This window comes from Trachemys scripta, chromosome 1 (genome assembly GCF_013100865.1).
Source record: "Trachemys scripta elegans isolate TJP31775 chromosome 1, CAS_Tse_1.0, whole genome shotgun sequence".
NCBI classification, from domain to species: Eukaryota; Metazoa; Chordata; order Testudines; family Emydidae; genus Trachemys; species Trachemys scripta.
In genome coordinates, this window is record NC_048298.1 from 227,873,654 (window position 1) to 227,891,511 (window position 17,858).

Consider the following 17,858-nt stretch of genomic DNA (forward strand, 5'->3'; position numbering starts at 1 on the left):
ACAGCAAATGTGAAAAATCGGGACGGGGGTGGGGGGGTAATAGGAGCCTATATAAGAAAAAGACCCAAAAATCGGGACTGTCCCTATAAAATCCGGACATCTGGTCACCCTAGATGGGGGGAAAATAATATGTTTATTTAGCATTTTGGCTACATCAGATTTTTTAAAAACTCTTTTTTTTAAATGTGAGAATGAATGAATGAATGTTTGTTACATAATCATGTTGCATTTTAATAAAAACATGTTTCTAAACATTAACTAGGTAAATCTGCATTTGATTTTTCCATATCTATTTTTTATCAGTATTTGCATTTAATATAACATAGCCTCTGGTAAATTAAAGGTTTAGATCAGGGATTGGCAACCTTTGGCACGCAGCTCTCCAGGGTAAGCTCCCTGGCGGGCCGGGCCAGTTTGTTTACCTGCCGTGTCCACAGGTTTGGCTGATCGCGGCTCCCACTGGCTGCGGTTCACCATCCCAGGCCAATGGGGATTGCGGGAAGTGGCGCAGGCCAAGGAATGTGCTGGCCGCCGCTTCCCGCTGTCCCCATTGGCCTGGAGCGGCAAACTGCGGCCAGTGGGAGCCGCGATTGGCCGAACCTGCGGATGCGGCAGGTAAACAAACTGGACCGGCCCGCCAGAGTGTTTACCCTGGCGAGCCACGTGCCAAAGGTTGCCGATCCCTGGTTTAGATTATATGGAACCTTTACTGGAGGTTATTTTGTGCTTAAGGGTCCAATGCTCCTCTCACTTGCACTAATGTAAATCAGGTAAAACTGCACTGGAATCAATGGAGTTCTACCAACATACATCTTAAGTGAAAGAACAATAAGCCTCAATTTAAAAGATAAAGGTATATATAAATTATGTACTAAGATGTTAGCTAGTAAAGCTAAAAGATTTATTACAGTTAGAGAACAATGGTCCCATAATTTATATTTTTGATGCTGAACCAAATTTCGCCATTCAACCTGTACCCATTAAGGCCAAAATCCTATCCAAAAGCTCTAGCCCAATTTGTCAGGCTTTGCGTTGGACAGATGCAGCGGAGCCTTCTCCCAGGCTGCAGAGCCACATTGCAGAGGCTTTTTAGTCCAATGGCTGATTTAGCCTCGGTTTCTTGTAACAGCTTTCCAAATACACCCAGAGCTTATTGTACATCCGCAGCATCAGATGAATGGAACAGCCTTATACAAAAGTCATGACAAGTAAACCTATAAGCAGTTTTTACACGGATTACCCACAGGATTGGGACCCAGACCATTGTAGATCTCCCATTTCTGCTCCCTGCATGCCTAAGCCCTGCTCCCTCCTGACTTTCCCAATTCTGGGAAAGGAGGCACTCACAGAGCAAGAGATTCACAACTCCCAGGTAACCCCTGATATCTCAATATATAAAGCCTTGGGACTAGATCCTCACTGTAAGTCATAGCTCCAGTGAAGTCAAAGGAGCTAGGACAATTTAATCAACTGAGGATCTGGTCCATGAGGTTTATCCATGCCTCCTAAAACTCCTCATTCAGCCTTAATATATTCATTCACCAGATCACAGATCTTTGTGCTGTCATCTACTGGAAAATGATGGCAAAAAAGACAGAGGCCAAGTTCACCCTTCGCATAAGTATTGAAGTATTGAAATCAATGGAGTCCAACCTGTTGGTGCCAGCAGTGAATGTGGCTCAGAGACTTTACCTTTAGCAGTGTGTTAAGTAAGTTAGTCAAAATGTACTGGGATTAGGAGCACTTGAACAGAATGTTAAAGTTCCATGGACTTCGGCTGCCTCCTGGCTTGCAGAGAGAATGGCTTTTGAAGACTGTAGTTAATGACACATTGGGATACTGTGGTAAACTAACGCCTATAATTTGTCGAGTTTATTTTTAGGGATGGTTTTTGGAGAACTGCAGCTTTGATGGCTATGAAAAAAAAGGAAAGTAAAAAATTAAATAAGAACCATAAAGGATAAAAGCCAAGTTTTCTGGAGGGCATTCTTCAGAACAAGAGTTGGTTATTTATTTTCCTCTGCTACTTAAAGGGACAAAGGAGGAGAGTAAATCTGGTTGGTCATTAGAGGACTGTCAAAAGACTTTTAAATACCACAGAGTATGCAGAGCACATTAGATGTAAAATGCCTGTGCATGATTTCAGATTCATAAATCTATTGCTAGGAAAAACAGGGCTAAATTAACATTACCTCCCCTGCCCGTTTTTTAACTTAAACCAGAGTGTGAGCATGTTAGCTGGAGAACAACAAAAGTTAATTGCAGACAGATACTTCAATCAGTTCTCCTTACTCTATAACCTTTACAGAATCCCACCATACAGACAGACTGTCCAGTCCAATTTAACAGAGGATGGGGTAATTACAGGCAGCAAATATTCTTTTTTGGTTTAATTTAATTAGCACTTTTAGCAACTGAAGAGCTGGGGGTTTTTTTTAATCAAAATTGGTTTTTAGTCATTTCTCCGCACAACCAAAGCAGTGAGACACTTGTTATTGAGATAGTTTCTTTTCAGAGTTGGCAATTCAGCATTCCAACCACAGCTTCTTTTGACAAGCACTCAGGAATTTATCTACACTTGTTTTTAACCAAGTACTTTGTGTTACCCCTTTTTTTCTTTAACTATCAAATGTACTGTATATGCTGCTGTACCTTAAAAATCATTTGACTTTACCAACTACTCTATCTTTTATTCAAAACTATGGTGTTTGCTAGTGTTATTGTACAGTATGTTTCTTCCTACCGTTTTCTACATGCATCCAGGGCCTCATTGTAAATGAGCAACCATCAGCTGAACTGAACAACCTTCTATGAAAAAGCCTTGACAAATGAAACAAATAGTCTCCCTTCATACACACACAAAACTATTTAAAAACTGCATTTAAGAAATTGCTGAGAAAGACAAAATACTAGTCATCCAGCAGCAATACTGTCATTAGACCACTCTATTGGAGGAAGTTTTTTCAGCAGACCTGATCGGGCTAAAATAGGGAAAGCCCAAGTTAAAAATTACTTAGACAAGCTAGATGTCTTCAGGTCATCAGGGCCTGATGAAATGCACCATAGAATACTCAAGGAGCTGACTGAGGAGATCTCTGAGCCATTAACAAATTATCTTCAAAAAGAAGAACATGGAAGATGGGTGAGATTCCAGAGGACTGGAAAAGGGCAAATATAGTGCCAATCTATAAAAAGGGGAATAAGGACAACCTGGGGAATTACAGACCAGTCAGCTTAACTTTAGTACCAGAAAAGGTAATGGAGCAAATAATTAAGTAATCAATTTGCAGAAACCTGGAAGATAATAAGGCGATAAGCAACAGTCAGCAAGGATTTGTCAAAAACAAATCATGTCAAACCAACCTAATAGCTTTCTTTGACAGGGTAACAAACCTTGTGAATGGGGGGAAGTGGCAGATGTGATATATCTTGACTTTAGTTAGGCTTTTGATACTATCTCGCATGACCTTCTCATAAACAAACTAGGAAAATACAACTGAGATGGAGCTACTATAATGTGGGTGCATAACTTGTTGGAAAACCATTACCATAGAGTAAAATCAGTGGTTCACAGACAAGCTAGAAGGGCATATCAAGGGGGATCAGTTCTGGGTTTGGTTCTGTTCAATATCTTCATCAATGATTTAGATAATGATATAGAGAGAACACTTATAAAGTTTGCAGATGATACCAAGCTGGGAGGGGTTGCAAGTGTTTTGGAGGATAGGATTGAAATTCAAAATGATCTGGACAAACTGAAGAAATGGTTTGAAGTAAATAGGATGAAATTCAATAAGGACAAATGCAAAGTATTCCACTTAGGAAGGAACAATCATAGAAAATGGGAAATGACTGCCTAGGAAGGAGTAGTGTGGAAAGGGATCTGGGGGTCATATTGGATCACAAGCTAAATATGAGTCAATAGTGTAACACTATTGAAAAGAAGAAAAAAAAAAGAAGCAAACATCGTTCTGGGATGTTTTAGCAGGAGTGTTGTAAGCAAGGCCCAAGAAGCAATTCTTCCTCTCTACTCCGCAGTGATTACTCAACAGGAGTATTGTGTCTGGCTCTGGACACCACATTTCAGGAAAAATGTGGACAAATCGGAGAAAATCCAGAGAAGGGCAACAAAAATCATTAAAGGTCTAGAAAACATGACCTATGAGGGAAGATTGAAAAAAATGGTTTGTTTAATCTGGAGAAGAGAAGACTCAGCGGGGACATGATAACCGTTTTCAAGTACATAAGAATTTATTACAAGGAGAAGGGAGGTAAATTGTTCTCCTTAACCTCTGAGGATAGGACAAGAATTGCAGCAAGGAAGGTTTAGGATGGACATTAGGAAAAACTTCCTAACTGTTAGGGTAGTTAGGCACTGGAATAAATTGCCTAGGGAGGTTGTGAAATCTCTGTCATTGGAGATTTTTAAGAGCAGGTTAGACTAACACCTGTCTAGATAATACTTTTAGTCCTGCCTTGAGTGCAGGGGACTGGACTAGATGACCTCTCGAGATTCCTTCTAGGCCTACAATTCTATGATAGAGATGAATGATCTCCCTTAATGGCCTATGTTACAGTGCCTGTTTTAGAAACATGAAATTGGGAAACAAGTTATAGCAGTGGTCCCCAACCTTTTTCGTCTGGCGGGCACCAGACAACGAGCCACGGAGAACTGTGGTGAAGGACGAGCTTCTGCCGAAATGCCGCCGACAAGCAGCGTCATCCAGAGGTGTCGAAATTCGGTGGCATTTTGGCGGATGCTCATCCGCCGGCCAGTACGCGGGCGCACTTAGACTCCCCGCGGGCACCGTGTTGGGGACCCCTGAGTTATAGGGCCTGATTCATCAAAGCACTTAAGCACATGCTTAACTTTAAACTGAAGTCAAAGAACTACTCATAGTTAAATTAAGCATGTGCATATTAATTAAGGTAGATCATATATTTCTTTCCCCCCATGCCCATGCTCCTTTAGAAGATCTTAAGGATACCTTTGAACATAAGTAGATATCTGGAGTAAATATTTAGTAGTAAAAACATGAGCAAATTTGGCAACTTTGTTCTCATTAAATTACAGCCTACTTCTAAAAACAATTTCAGACAATTTAGCATCATGATTCATCGATTACTAGATAAATGTGAAAAACTCTATCGAGGGGGGGAGAGATAGGTCAGTGGTTTGAGCATTGACCTGCTAAATCCAGGGTTGTGAGTTCAGTTCTTGAGGGGGCCATTTAGGGAGCTAGGGCAAAAATCTGTCAGGGAATTGGTCCTGCTTTGAGCAGGGGGGTGGACTAGATGACTTCCTGAGGTCCCTTCCAACCTTGATATTCTATGACTAATTTATTTATTTCACACTGTACCTAGTATAAAAGCACCTTCCTTTCCAAAATCTTTGTAAAGATAGTTTCTTAATTGATGTGGAGTGACAGTCATTTCTATGGCTGGGAGCATTTGGGTCAACTAATTTTCTTCCTATTTAGTATAAAATGATTTGTGATTTTTATGATGAAAGCTGGACTTTCTTAAAGCAATTTAACATTTCTCTCCGTGTCCAGTTTCCGCTATGTCTGCTGCCCAGAATAAATAAATAAATAAATAAATAAATAAATGGCAGCATATAATTGTTGAGGGGGTCAGAAATTGCTAACAAATATTTATAATGGGTGGTGTTCTTTGTCACAGTTACATAAGACTTCTCTCCTCTTTAAAAATAAAGGTATGATGTTTTATTATTTTACACCATACTGTTAATTTCCCCCCATTTTGATTTGCATTGATGACTAAAATAAAACAGTTATTCACTAAGAGAAATAACGTAGACTCTGAGCCTGCACCGACCTCTGAATGGGAAGATCCTTTTACCTACATAGATGCATGTTGGTGAAGATACAGGTGTCAGCCTATACAGGTCGCATTGCATGTTCAAGGCTTGATTTGAGACTCACTTTAAACTGATTGCTTTTACTTCAAGCTTTTTCCTAGTTATTAAATTTCAAGTATAAGGCATGGCATTTCTTGCAAACATTTTCATTTATTACTAAACATATGTGCCCTAACAGAAAACCCTAAACGGAGAGAAAAAAATGGGTTAAAAAAAATTGGTGGCAAGAGTTTACAGTAAAGTTTACAGCTGGGTTATTCTTCTCACAAGCTTGTTCATAGCGTCTCTCTTCCCCAATTGTCATTGACTCACTCTGTAGCTTCTATGCTACGGCACTTTTCAAAAGGAATAAAATATATTACTCCTGGGTTAAAATGCCTGTTATAGGTGTAAAGCGTAGGCCTGGCCGACTTATTTATGACTCCCTAACTTGCTGAACTAAATGTCAAAACACATTACTTATTCCCCTGTGCTATCATCATTCCCCTTCTTTCCCTCCTGTATCACTGATCTATTTATAAAGGCCTTTATGTGTAAAGTGTGTTCATCCATCATTAAATTTTCATTCCAGCAGAGTACCACTTTCAAGGATAACTCTTTAAATTCACTTCTTCCTTATTCCTTTAAATTTCTCTGACAATACTTTTTTTTAGTAAGTAATGGATTTCTGTGATTTTATAAAATATACCCAGCCCCTCTCCCCCATGCACACCTTGCCTGCCACTGTAACTCTGAAGTAGAGAGAATAAAAAGGGTTCTGAATGAATTTCTATTCACACCCAGGCAGCACTGTGTAGAACAATGATAAAGTAAGGATTTATTGGTTGTTTAAATCAATGTAAATTCTGCCATGGTATATGAACATAGTAATTTCTATTTGTCTTTTAATTGTTGAATATATATATAGCTTCATATATTGTTTATGTTTACTGATTAACTAACATATAACTGTAAAATTTCATTAACATTATTGTAGGAATCTTAATTTTTGCATTTCCTGGATAATTGTATACCCTTAATATGAGTAATTTGGGATTTTGTGTGTGTGTGCACACGCATGTGAAAGACAAGAGTGGGGTAATTGAGAATTAATATAGAAGTATTGTAGGTCCTTACAGCATTCTACAGGTAGCACTATTGACTTCAGTGGGACTACCCAGAGGCTAGGTCTACACTGGGTTGTACTTCCCAACTCTCTGGTGCTCTCTTGTGCTCACCACTGCCTATGTTACCCCAGCTACACTACTGTTTTAGCATGTTAGCTTGATGAGCGCTAGCATTAGTATGTCTGCATGACAGAGGTGAAAGTAAATTAAAGGACTCACCAGTATGCCAGAGTCCTGATCAGGGGTGTGACCGCAACTGGAAGAGGCGGGGCCTCAAACCAGAAGAGGCGGGGCCTTTAAATCAAGATTTAAGGGCCCCAGGGCTCCAGCTGCAGCTGGGAGCCCCAGGGCCCTTAAATCACCCCCATAGCTACCAGCTGCAGAGGCGGCTGGGAGCCCTGGGGCTCAGGCATGATTTAAAGGGCCTGGGGCTCTGGCCACTGCTACCACAGCGGAGCTCCGGGCCCTTTAAATCACTGATGGAGCCCTGTCGCCACTACCCCGGGGCTCCAGAAGCCAGGCTCGGGCGGCGATTTAAAGGGCCTGGGGCTCCGGCCGCTGCGAGGAGCCCCGGGCCCTTTAAAGTGCCGCCCAAGCCCTGCTGCCGGAGCCCTGGGGTAGCGGCGGCAGGGCTCGGGCGGTGCTTTAAATGGCCGGGCTCCCCACAGCGGCAGGAGCCCCGGGGCCCTTTAAATCAGTGCCGCAGCTCTGCCACCACTACCCCCGGGCTCCAGCAGCAGGGTTCGGGAGGTGATTTAAAGGGCCCTGGGCTCTAGCTGCTTCAGGGAGCACTGGGCCCTTTAAATTGCCAGCCTGGGGAAGCCAGTCCTGTCCGGCACGGCATACCAGCTCTTGCTGGTATGCTGTACCCAACCATAACGGCTTACTTTCACCTCTGCTGCATGAGCTGGGAAGCACAGCCCTCAACCTGAGTGTAGATGCAGCCATAATGTACAGTGAGTAAGTATCTCACATTTAGGATATGACAGGACCAATTCAGTCCATAATCTAGGAATACTCCTGGGTTCCTCGCCGATGTTAAATTCTCAGAGAGCAGCATTTGTGACTAATGCTTTCTACCATCTCCGGTTGGCTATGAAACTCCATCCCATACTGGCAAACAATGACCTAGCATGGGTAACACATGCCTTTGTCACTTCCCATCTGGTCTTCAGCAATGCAATATATCTGAGTACGAAGCCTTCAGCACTTAAAGAACTCCAACTGGTATAGATCACTGCAACACATTTCTTCAGCATCACTAGCTACTGTGAATACATCAAACCTGTTCTCCACTTGCCTGCCGAGGAGCTGCAGAGCCTGGGCTGCTGAGGGGCCAGAGAGGCAACTTCCTGCCAAAGTTTCATTGTTATTGACATGTTCCTGCAGCATGTTTCGATTTTGACAAATTGGCATTTTCTGAAGGAAGATTTCTGACTAGCTCTACTATACAGAATAGAATCAACAATCTAGCTCTACATAGTTAGTGGTTGACTAAAACTTGAAATGATCTATTGTCCTACCACACAGGCAATAATAAGTGTTAGAGGGCAAAAGTCTACATATGCTATCACTGAGGTCCTGTGTGGACACTCTAAGAGAACAGCCAACATGTTGGTCTGCTTCCTCCAAGTGAATGTTTGGATACTTCAAATGCATACAGATTCAATGGCAAGACTTGGACTGCCATAGGGAAGGTCTACACAGAAATGTAACCCTAGGGATAATGGGATTTGAGTTATCAACCCGTGTCAGGGAACCCTGGGCTTGAGCATCTACACTGCACTTCAACCCTTGGTTAAAGGTTTTCTGACCTGTGTGCTGGAACTTAGGGTGATGGTGTTTGCACTGCAGAGCAAGACCCGAGTCGAAGTAACCCTGTCCTGGAGTGCCTAGCACACCTTCCCCCCTCAGTGTTGACACTCTGGCTTTGGTTTCCTAACTGTGACGAGTACATACACTGCACAATTAGCTCCTTTGGTGGCGGTCTCAGTAGAATGGCTGCTGTTTGAGAAGGCTTTATACTGATCTGCCTCTAATCTGAGAATTGACTATCCACCTCTAGGCTGAGTCACGCTGGCAGGAAAATGCCCATGTGCCCCTGTTCTGAGGATAATTAGAATGTCAGTCTCTAGGGCTGTCAAACTGTTAACATGATACTTTGTGATTCTTAATTTTTAAACTGGGCTGTTCAATGAAGGGGTTTTTGTTTGTTTGTTTGTTTGTTTGTTTATTTATTGTTGTCTGCTCTGAAGTATGACATAAAATGAAGGTTTCAGTGAAAAAACACCCCCCTCCCCAGCTTCTACTGGGCAGTGAAGTGCATCCCCAGGACTTGGGGTGCAGTGTGCTCCAGCACCCCCCATGGACTCCTTATTTCTGCCTCCATCGCACCCTGGAAGGAGGACTAAGGGATCCCCAGGAAGCTGTGGGGAAGTTTCGGGGCTGGCTCCCATTCACCGCCCTCACAGTGCATGTTGCCTGGGTGCCTCTGCACATGCAGCCCTAGGGAGCGTAGGGGGACCAGAGAGTGGAGCAGGGACCAAGCAGCTGTCATGCATGGAAAAGAGCAGCTGGGGTATTGGGGATCATCCTCCCCTCGCTGTGCTGAGCTGGGAGCTCTGCCACTTCCCCTCTCTGCAGGGCAGCCACTTACTATCTGCTATCTGCTCTCTGGCCCTTGCTCCCAGGCCCTCCTATGAACCTGATTTTGTTTTTTTACCCCTCACTCACAACTTCCATTTAGTCTGACATGTCTAGTAGTTGGTCTGATGGCAGATGAGTTTCATTTCATTTGCTTGAGTTTTTGTTTGTTTTTGTTTTTTAAGAAAGGTTGAGGTAAATCAAACCATTATTCAGTTGTAAGACTTGGGGGGAAACGTTTTTTTGTTTTTTTGTTTTCACTACTCAAACTTCCCTTGCCATTTTGTCCATTCCTAATTCAAAAACAATGATCTATACATTTCAAATTAGTCTCAATTAGATAGGTTTTGATGAAAAACACATGCAGTTATTAATATTGCATTAAAACTGTTATTCAGTGTAAAATTCCTAAGTGATAGGAGCACTGAGAGGTCTCCCATGGCAATTTTATCCATGAGATAGTGACCTTTACAAGCTTCATCTAATCTACATTTGCAGTTAAGTCATTAGGTCTTTCCTTCCTGAAGAAAGGCCTAATGGTTATGTTTTGAAGGTTAACTAGGGTTGTTTTTCTGTAACATTCAATGTATTTTTACATACAATTTTGGGAGTTTCATACTGTTCTCTATACACTATACTATGTGACAATCAGCTAAGAATCATAGAAACCCTGTGGAGAAGAGGTTCTTAACATACTGAGACACTTCTTCCACAGAGCATGTTCAAATCACAAACATGATGGGTAAAGACCCTCCAAAAGTTGCCCCGGTAATAACAGGTAAATATTATGGACTCTTTACATAAGTTTTTATGTGCAAGGTCTACGTATTCAAATTAAAAAGCTCACCCTTTATACAGGTTCAAAAGTGTCCTTTGAAAGGGGGGAAATATTCTTTGAATTTGATATATATGTAACGAGGCAAACAAAGGAGGAAATGAAACAGGTTTTGTATTTGGAGAAAAAGGCATAATTAATGTAACTAGATAGGCTGAAACTTTGAAATACAGTTGCAGATGAGTTGTGTATTGATGTCTGCAATAAAGGGGGAGGTAATGTACACAAAGCAAGTAAGGACAGGACACATGGACACTTAGGGTATGTCTACAAAGCAATAAAAATAGCCATGGCAACGTGTCTCAGAGCCCAGGTCAAATTATTCAGGCTCTGGAGCTAAAAATAGCAGTGTAGACATTCGGGCTCAGGCTGGAGGCCGGGCTCTGAGACCCACTTGCCTAGTGGGGTTTCACAGTCCGGGCTCCAACCCAAGCCTGAACGTCTAAAACTGCAATTTTTATCCCTTTAGCCCAAGTCCCGAAAAACCAAGCCAGCTGAACTGCACCAGCCATGACCATGCCATAGGTCTTTTATTGCAATGCAGATGTACCTTCTACAGAGACCCTACGGACTATAAAAGAAGGAGATTTCTAGTTACCAAAGGGAGATTACTTAAAACAAGACATTTTGCTGGGATCTGACATTTCCCTGGAGATATATAGTCTTCCAATTACTGATATACACTCTGCTTAATCTTGGGAGAGGATAAGATGGAGCCAAACTCTGCCCTCTAGTCCCTGTTGAAACTCAGTGAAGCAAATAACATTGCACTGAGGTTATGAAGTTGAATTTAGCACAAAGACAAAGCTGTAGGGTGTCTTCTTACTTAACCAATATTTTGTAACTTTGGGACAATTTCAGGGCTGGCTTAAATATTCATGAAAATCCATTTAACTTCATTCCCGTTAAACCAGCTCAATAATATTGATATTTCAACTTAGTGAGGAATTGGACCATAGCAGGGTTTGGAACTTGGCTAGTTATGATATCAGTTGATCTCATCCTTACACAGGCAGGTTAACTAGAGTGGACCCAATTCTCTATTCTCTTGCACCTTGTATAGTCATCTACACTTCTGCAAAGAGATGTAAAATACTACCTCTCTGATTTGGTCAAAAATTACATGCACCTTGTGCTGGTGTAGATGTTTACACAGGGTACAAGGAGGTAGACAACCTGACATACTACTTTGATTTTGATTCTTTCTGATATGGGCCTGAGATCCCACCATTCAGATACAATCCAGAGATTGTGCACAACTCCTCCCTGTTCACTTTATACACATGGCCTCTGTGATAGCTGCCATGCCTGCTTGTTCCCAACGCTGTGCTTGCATTGCTCCAGGTAACCTGGTTCGGACCTCAGCTCTGATCCTTGGCTCTATCATCTTGTCTCTGACTATGGGCTCCTATTTGTGGCTACCGATTCCTGCTCTAACCACTACACATGACAACCCGTGTCCCAGTCTCTGACAGCGAGTAAGTTCCATAGTTAAACTTGAGCAGAACTTTCAGTCTAGAAACCAGTAATCTCAAGGAGTGGGAACACACCCATGGCAAACAGCCAAGCTGAACAAAGAGCATCTCCTTTCCAGCAGTCCTGATGTGTATTGACAATGGACTGTCCACTGACAAATGTAGTGGTCCAGATCCCAAGGACACAAGACCCAATAAAGACAAGTCCAAAGTACTACACTTGGGAAGGAAAAATCAAATGCACAGATACAAAATAGGGAATAACTGCCTAGGCAGCAATATTGCAGAAAAGGTATCTGGGGATTATAGTGGATTACAAATTGAATATAAGACAACAGGGTGATACTGGTGTGATGAAAAAGGCAAATGTTATTCTTGGCTGTATTAACAGGAGTGTTGTATGTAAGACACACGAGTTAATTGTTCTGCTCTACATGGCACTGGTGATGCCTCAATTGTCCAATTTTGGGTGCCACACTTTACAATGTGAACAAACTGGAGAGTCCAAAGGAGAAAAAAAGTGATAAGTAGCTTAGAAAACATGACCCATGAGGAAAGATTGAAAAAATTGGGCAGGTTTAATAGAAAGAAGAGAAGGCTGGGTCGGGGGGAGAGGAGGACATGATAGTCTTCAAGCATGTTGTTATGAAGATGGGGATCAATTGTTCCCCATGTCCATCAAGGGTAGCATAAAAAGTAAACAGCTTAATCTGCTGCATGGGAGATTTAGGTTAGATAAAAGGAAAATTGTCTAAATGTAAGGATAGTTATATATTAGAATAGACTTCCAAGGAAGGTTGTGGACTCCCTATCATTATAAGTTTTAAAGAACAGTTTAGACAAACAGCTGTCAGGGTTGGTCTAGGTATATTTAATCCTGCCTCACAGCAGGGGGGTGAATTAGATGACCTCTTAAGGTCCTTTCTGGCCCTATATTTCTATGTTTGTGTCATTGTGCCTGTAGTTTAAGGGTGGGTGAAGGTATGAGGGGAAGGAGTAAGGTTGCTGGAACCTAAAATGAGAGTTTCAACATTTAACACTTATGACTGAGACTATATAGTCTTCAAACATCTGTGATTACTTTGAATTAAAGTTAGCTGTAAATAAATTAATGAATTTTAAGCTTCAAGCTTAAAGGAAATTTTAAGAGTACTTTACATATACAACAGAATACAAAGATACTGTTATGGCTGTTATTGAAAGTTACAGGAAGAATTAACAGAACTGAAAGGTCTTGGAATAAAGCTGTTGGTATTATGTTTTCAATTAACACAGAGTTATAAGACTCTAGAAAGAACTAAGAATGAATGCACTGAAAGACAAACCCTTGAGAGCTTTGGATGACACCTACTGGGAGAGGGATAGCTCAGTGGTTTGAGCATTGGCCTCTTAAACCCAGTGTTGTGAGTTTAAGCCTTGAGAGGGCCACTTAGGGATCTGGGGCAAAATCAGTACTTGGTCCTGCTAGTGAAGGCAGGGAGCTGGACTTGATGACCTTTCAGGGTCCCCTCCAGTTCTAGGAGATAGGATATCTCCATTAATTTGTTTATTTACTAGATGGGTGGAATGAACTCCATGACATCTGACTGGCCTGAGTGATAGACTTAACACCAGTAGGTTGGAGAAGGAATTCCAAAATCTGAGTTGTCCAATAGTAAAAAGATGTGCATACACTAATAAGGGGATGGTCCAAATCCAACAATGTGACTGAATGAAAAATCTGTGCATAAGATGACTCACTGCCACAGGTTAGTAGAGTAGCAGCCTCACCTGAAGATGAAAAGATCTTGAATGAAGAGTCATCTTGATCCTGATTCAGAAAGCACCTTCCCTCTTTCTGTAAAAGTAATCCTGAAAACGGATCTTCATCTCCTCAAGAGAGGAGAATTTCTTTAACTGAGTCCTTCATGGACAAAACCTTTGGAAGATTTGAGTACTGGGCCCAAATCCTAACCAAAGTTTCTGTGGGAATGAGAAACTTTCTTGAAGATTGAGGAAACCAAGAAAATGACAAACCTCTGTGCAAGAAACTCCAAAAACTGCAATGCTGAGGGTGAGGTTGTCTTATCTTGTTTAAATGTAGAGAGGTTGAGCAAAGCCATATTTGTCACTCATGTTCCATAGGTAAACCCTACATACTCTGAAGGGAGGGCAGGATTTTGACCTGAGAGAGAGGAAAATACTACTTTCCTAAATGATCAGGAGAACTGGAGTTAGAATCTTTGTTCCCTAAAACTAGACACTTGCGCTGGTAAGATCTAAATTCTAGAGAAAACAGATGTAATAAGCTAAACAACTTCCATAGATACTGCCAGAATATTCTGTTCTAAATAACATGATGGACACTACACAAAAGCAACATAGTTTTAAGTGTAACTTGAGGTGTTTTATTTTGGTAAGAGCCAGCTTTGTTGTTCAGTGATATTGGCTTTTCCTATCTTCTTAATTTAGATCAGTTTGAAACTGCAGTGTGAGTGTTATCATCACAGACTGGTACTGCCCTGTCTGTTCAGCCTATTCACTTCTCTCTCTCTCAACCCCTGACCAGCACTTCGATTGCATGCCTGTATGAAAGACAGAAATACTTTCAGCTTTTCTCTTCTCCCGCACTACTCCCACACCCCCAGCTTCCTGTACGGTGAGCTGTGTGACGAGACTGAAACTCCTTTTAATCTCAAACCTCTTTACAATCTTGATGGTGTGTATATAGATTACTGACACAATATTTCTTACCTTGGCATGTGTAAATATCTTATACAAGTTTTCAGAGATTTTCATTCTTGCTTATATGTGTTAAGATATTTCTGATTGCCCTAACAATTGTTTAATGTGATCTTGAGAGAAATTGTGTGGCTGTACTATTTTCTTTTGAAAATCCACTTTCTCGGTGTTTACACTGTGTTGTTTTACATGAATCTTCCAGAGTTGCCAACTTTCATGCAGTAAATAAGCACCCTGACTTTCACAATAAGCCCAAAATCAAGTTAATCCCATTTCAAAACAAGGCCAAAACAAGCCAATCCCTAAGAACCCCAACACTCTATGTGACTAGATTCCCCCAAGGGTGCAGTCTGGGATTGTGGTGGGCCCGCTGTGCACCCCTGACTTTCTCCCTCCTTGCCCCTGCTTGCTGGGAGCCGATCAAAAAAAAAAAAAAAAGAAGCAACAAGCTACAACAAGCAACAAGCTACAAGCCAAACAAGCAACAAGTTACTAGCCAACAAGTAGCTCACAAGCCAATTAAGCCAAAAACAAGCCCAATTTCTGTGGGTTTTATTCATGGGTTTGGCATGTCTGGAATCTTCACCAATACAGTTGAACCTCAGAGTTATGAACACCTCAGGAATGGTCTGAACAAACTCTGAACAAAACATGATGGTTGTTCTTTCAAAAGAAAGAACTGAACATTGACCTAATACATCTTTGAAACTTTACTATGCAGAAGAAAAATGCTGCTTTTAACCATCTTCATTTAAATGAAAGCACAGAAATAGTTTCCTTATCTTGTCAAATCTTTTTTTAAACTTTCCCTTTATTTTTAGTAGTTTATATTTAACACTGTACTATATTTGTTTATTTTTTATTTTTATTTTTTTTCTCTGCTGCTGCCTGATTGCATACTTCCAGTTCAAAATGAGGTATGTGGTTGACCAGTCAGTTTGTAACTTTGGTGTTCATAACTCTGAGGTTCTGCTGTAGTTCATTCATGGAAACACTTTCCTTTTTGATGTGATTACCTTGCACTGTATAATTTCACCTAGGTATTTCTGTTAAGTTTTTAGGCCAAACCCTTTGCCAGGTATCAGATTTTAATATACTGATATAGTTGAATATTAAGCTGTTTACTCTTTTTAATGCATCTTATTAATACAATATATCTTAGGAGTTATTTGTATCCATTTTGTTTTGTACCCAAATTTGCTAGTATTGGGTTTGTAATTGTTTTTAATTAGGCATGTGAGTACTGAACATTTGCATTGAACTATGATTGTAACAGGATTTAAAGTTGTTTCTTTTGAATACTTGTTCAGCTTAAACACTTTTAAATGTTATTGAAAGAATTGCTAGTTATTATACTGAAGCCTTTTTATAATTTAATACTCTGTGGTATTAAGTCGGTTTTGCTCATTTTATTATTACTTTCTGCTTGTTTTTAGGATAACTGATATAATGTAACCTACATTAATTGAGCAAATCATTAAGCAATCAATTTGCAAACATCTAGAAGATAAAAAGGTGATAAGTGACAGCATGGATTTGTCAAAACCAAACCATGTCAAATCAATCTGATAGCTTTCTTTGACAGAGTAACAAGCCTTGTGGATAAGGGGAAGTGGTAGATGTGGTATATCTTGACTTTAGTAAAGCTTTTGATACTGTCTCACAAGACCTTCTCATAAACAAACTAGGGAAATGCAACCTAGATGGAGCTACTATAAGGTGCGTGCATAACTGGTTGGAAAACCGTTCCCAGAGAGTAGTTATCAGTGGTTCATAATCATGCTGGAAGGGCATAACGAGTGGGATTCTGTAGCATTCAGTTCTGGGTCTGGTTCTGTTTAATATCTTCATCAGTTATTTAGATAATGGTATACAGAGTACACGTATAAAGTTTGTGGACAATATCAAGCGGGGAGGGATTGCAAGTGCTTTGGAGGATAGGATGAAAATTCAAAATGATCTGGACAAACTGGAGAAATGGTCTAAAGTAAATAGGATGAAATTCAAGAAGGACAAATGCAAAGTACTCCATTTAGGAAGGCACAATCAGTTGCACACATACAAAATGGGAAATAACTGCCTAGGAAGGAGTACTGCGGAAAGGTATCTGGGGGTCATAGTGGACCACAAGCTAAATATATGAGTCAACCGTGTAACGCTGTTGCAAAAAAAGCAAACATCATTCTGTGATGTTTTAGCAGGAGTCTTGTAAGCAAGACCCGAGAAGTAATTCTTCCACTCTACTCCACACTGATTAGGCCCAACTGGAGTATTGTGTCCAGTTCTGGGTGACACATTTCAGGAAGGATATGAACAAATTGGAAAGAGTCCAGAGAAGAGCAACAAAAATCATTAAAGGGCTACAAAACATGACCTATGAGGGAAGATTGAAAAAAATTGGGTTTGTTTAGTCTGGAAAACAGAAGACAGAGAGGACATGATAATGGTTTTCAAGTATGTAAAAAATTGTTACAAGGAGGAGGAAGAAAAATTGTTGTTGTTTTTTTTTACCTCTGAGGATAGGACAAGAAGCATGGGCTTAAATTGCAGCAAAGGAGGTTTAGGTTGGACATTAGGAAAAACTTCCTAGCTGTCAGGGTGGTTAAGCACTGGAATAAGTTGCCTAGGGAGGTTGTGGAATCTCCATCATTGGAGATTTTTAAGAGCAGGTTAGACAAACACCTGTCAGGAATGGTCTAGATAATTAGTCCTGCCACAACTGCAGGGGACTGGACTACATGACCTCTTGAGGTCCCTTCCAGTTCTATGATTCTATTAGGGTTTAGATTTAAGTACACCTTAATTGAATTTGAATTCCTTTATGTGGTATTGATTTTTAATCTTGGTTGTTGAATATTGTTAGTGATACTTGACTATCAGTTGTTTAACTGAAGGTTGTAATCTTTTTTCCTTGCACATAATTACTTTGTATCATTCATTGGAACTTTCTACCATAAGGCTAAAGCAGTGGTTCCCAAACTTTAACAACCTGTGAACTGCTTTCACTAAAATGTCGAGTCTCATGAACCCCCTTCTAAAAATGAATATTTCCAGGGATTTTCTCCTTTACCTGAGTATAAATTATAAAAGCAGTGATCTTGGAAATATAACATTTGTTTTTATGACATACTTATTACACAATATTATTAATTATTATTTATCATTACAGTATTTTTATTACATTATGAAAATGGCAA

The 17,858-nt window shown here is 40.6% G+C and overlaps 1 protein-coding gene across 1 annotated transcript in view; it reads right to left on the reverse strand.

Annotated features, from left to right (window-relative positions):
- The window catches only part of GABRG3 (gamma-aminobutyric acid type A receptor subunit gamma3), a 526,844-nt gene that overhangs the window by 350,499 nt on the left and 158,487 nt on the right, over positions 1-17,858 (reverse strand). The window lies entirely within an intron of this gene.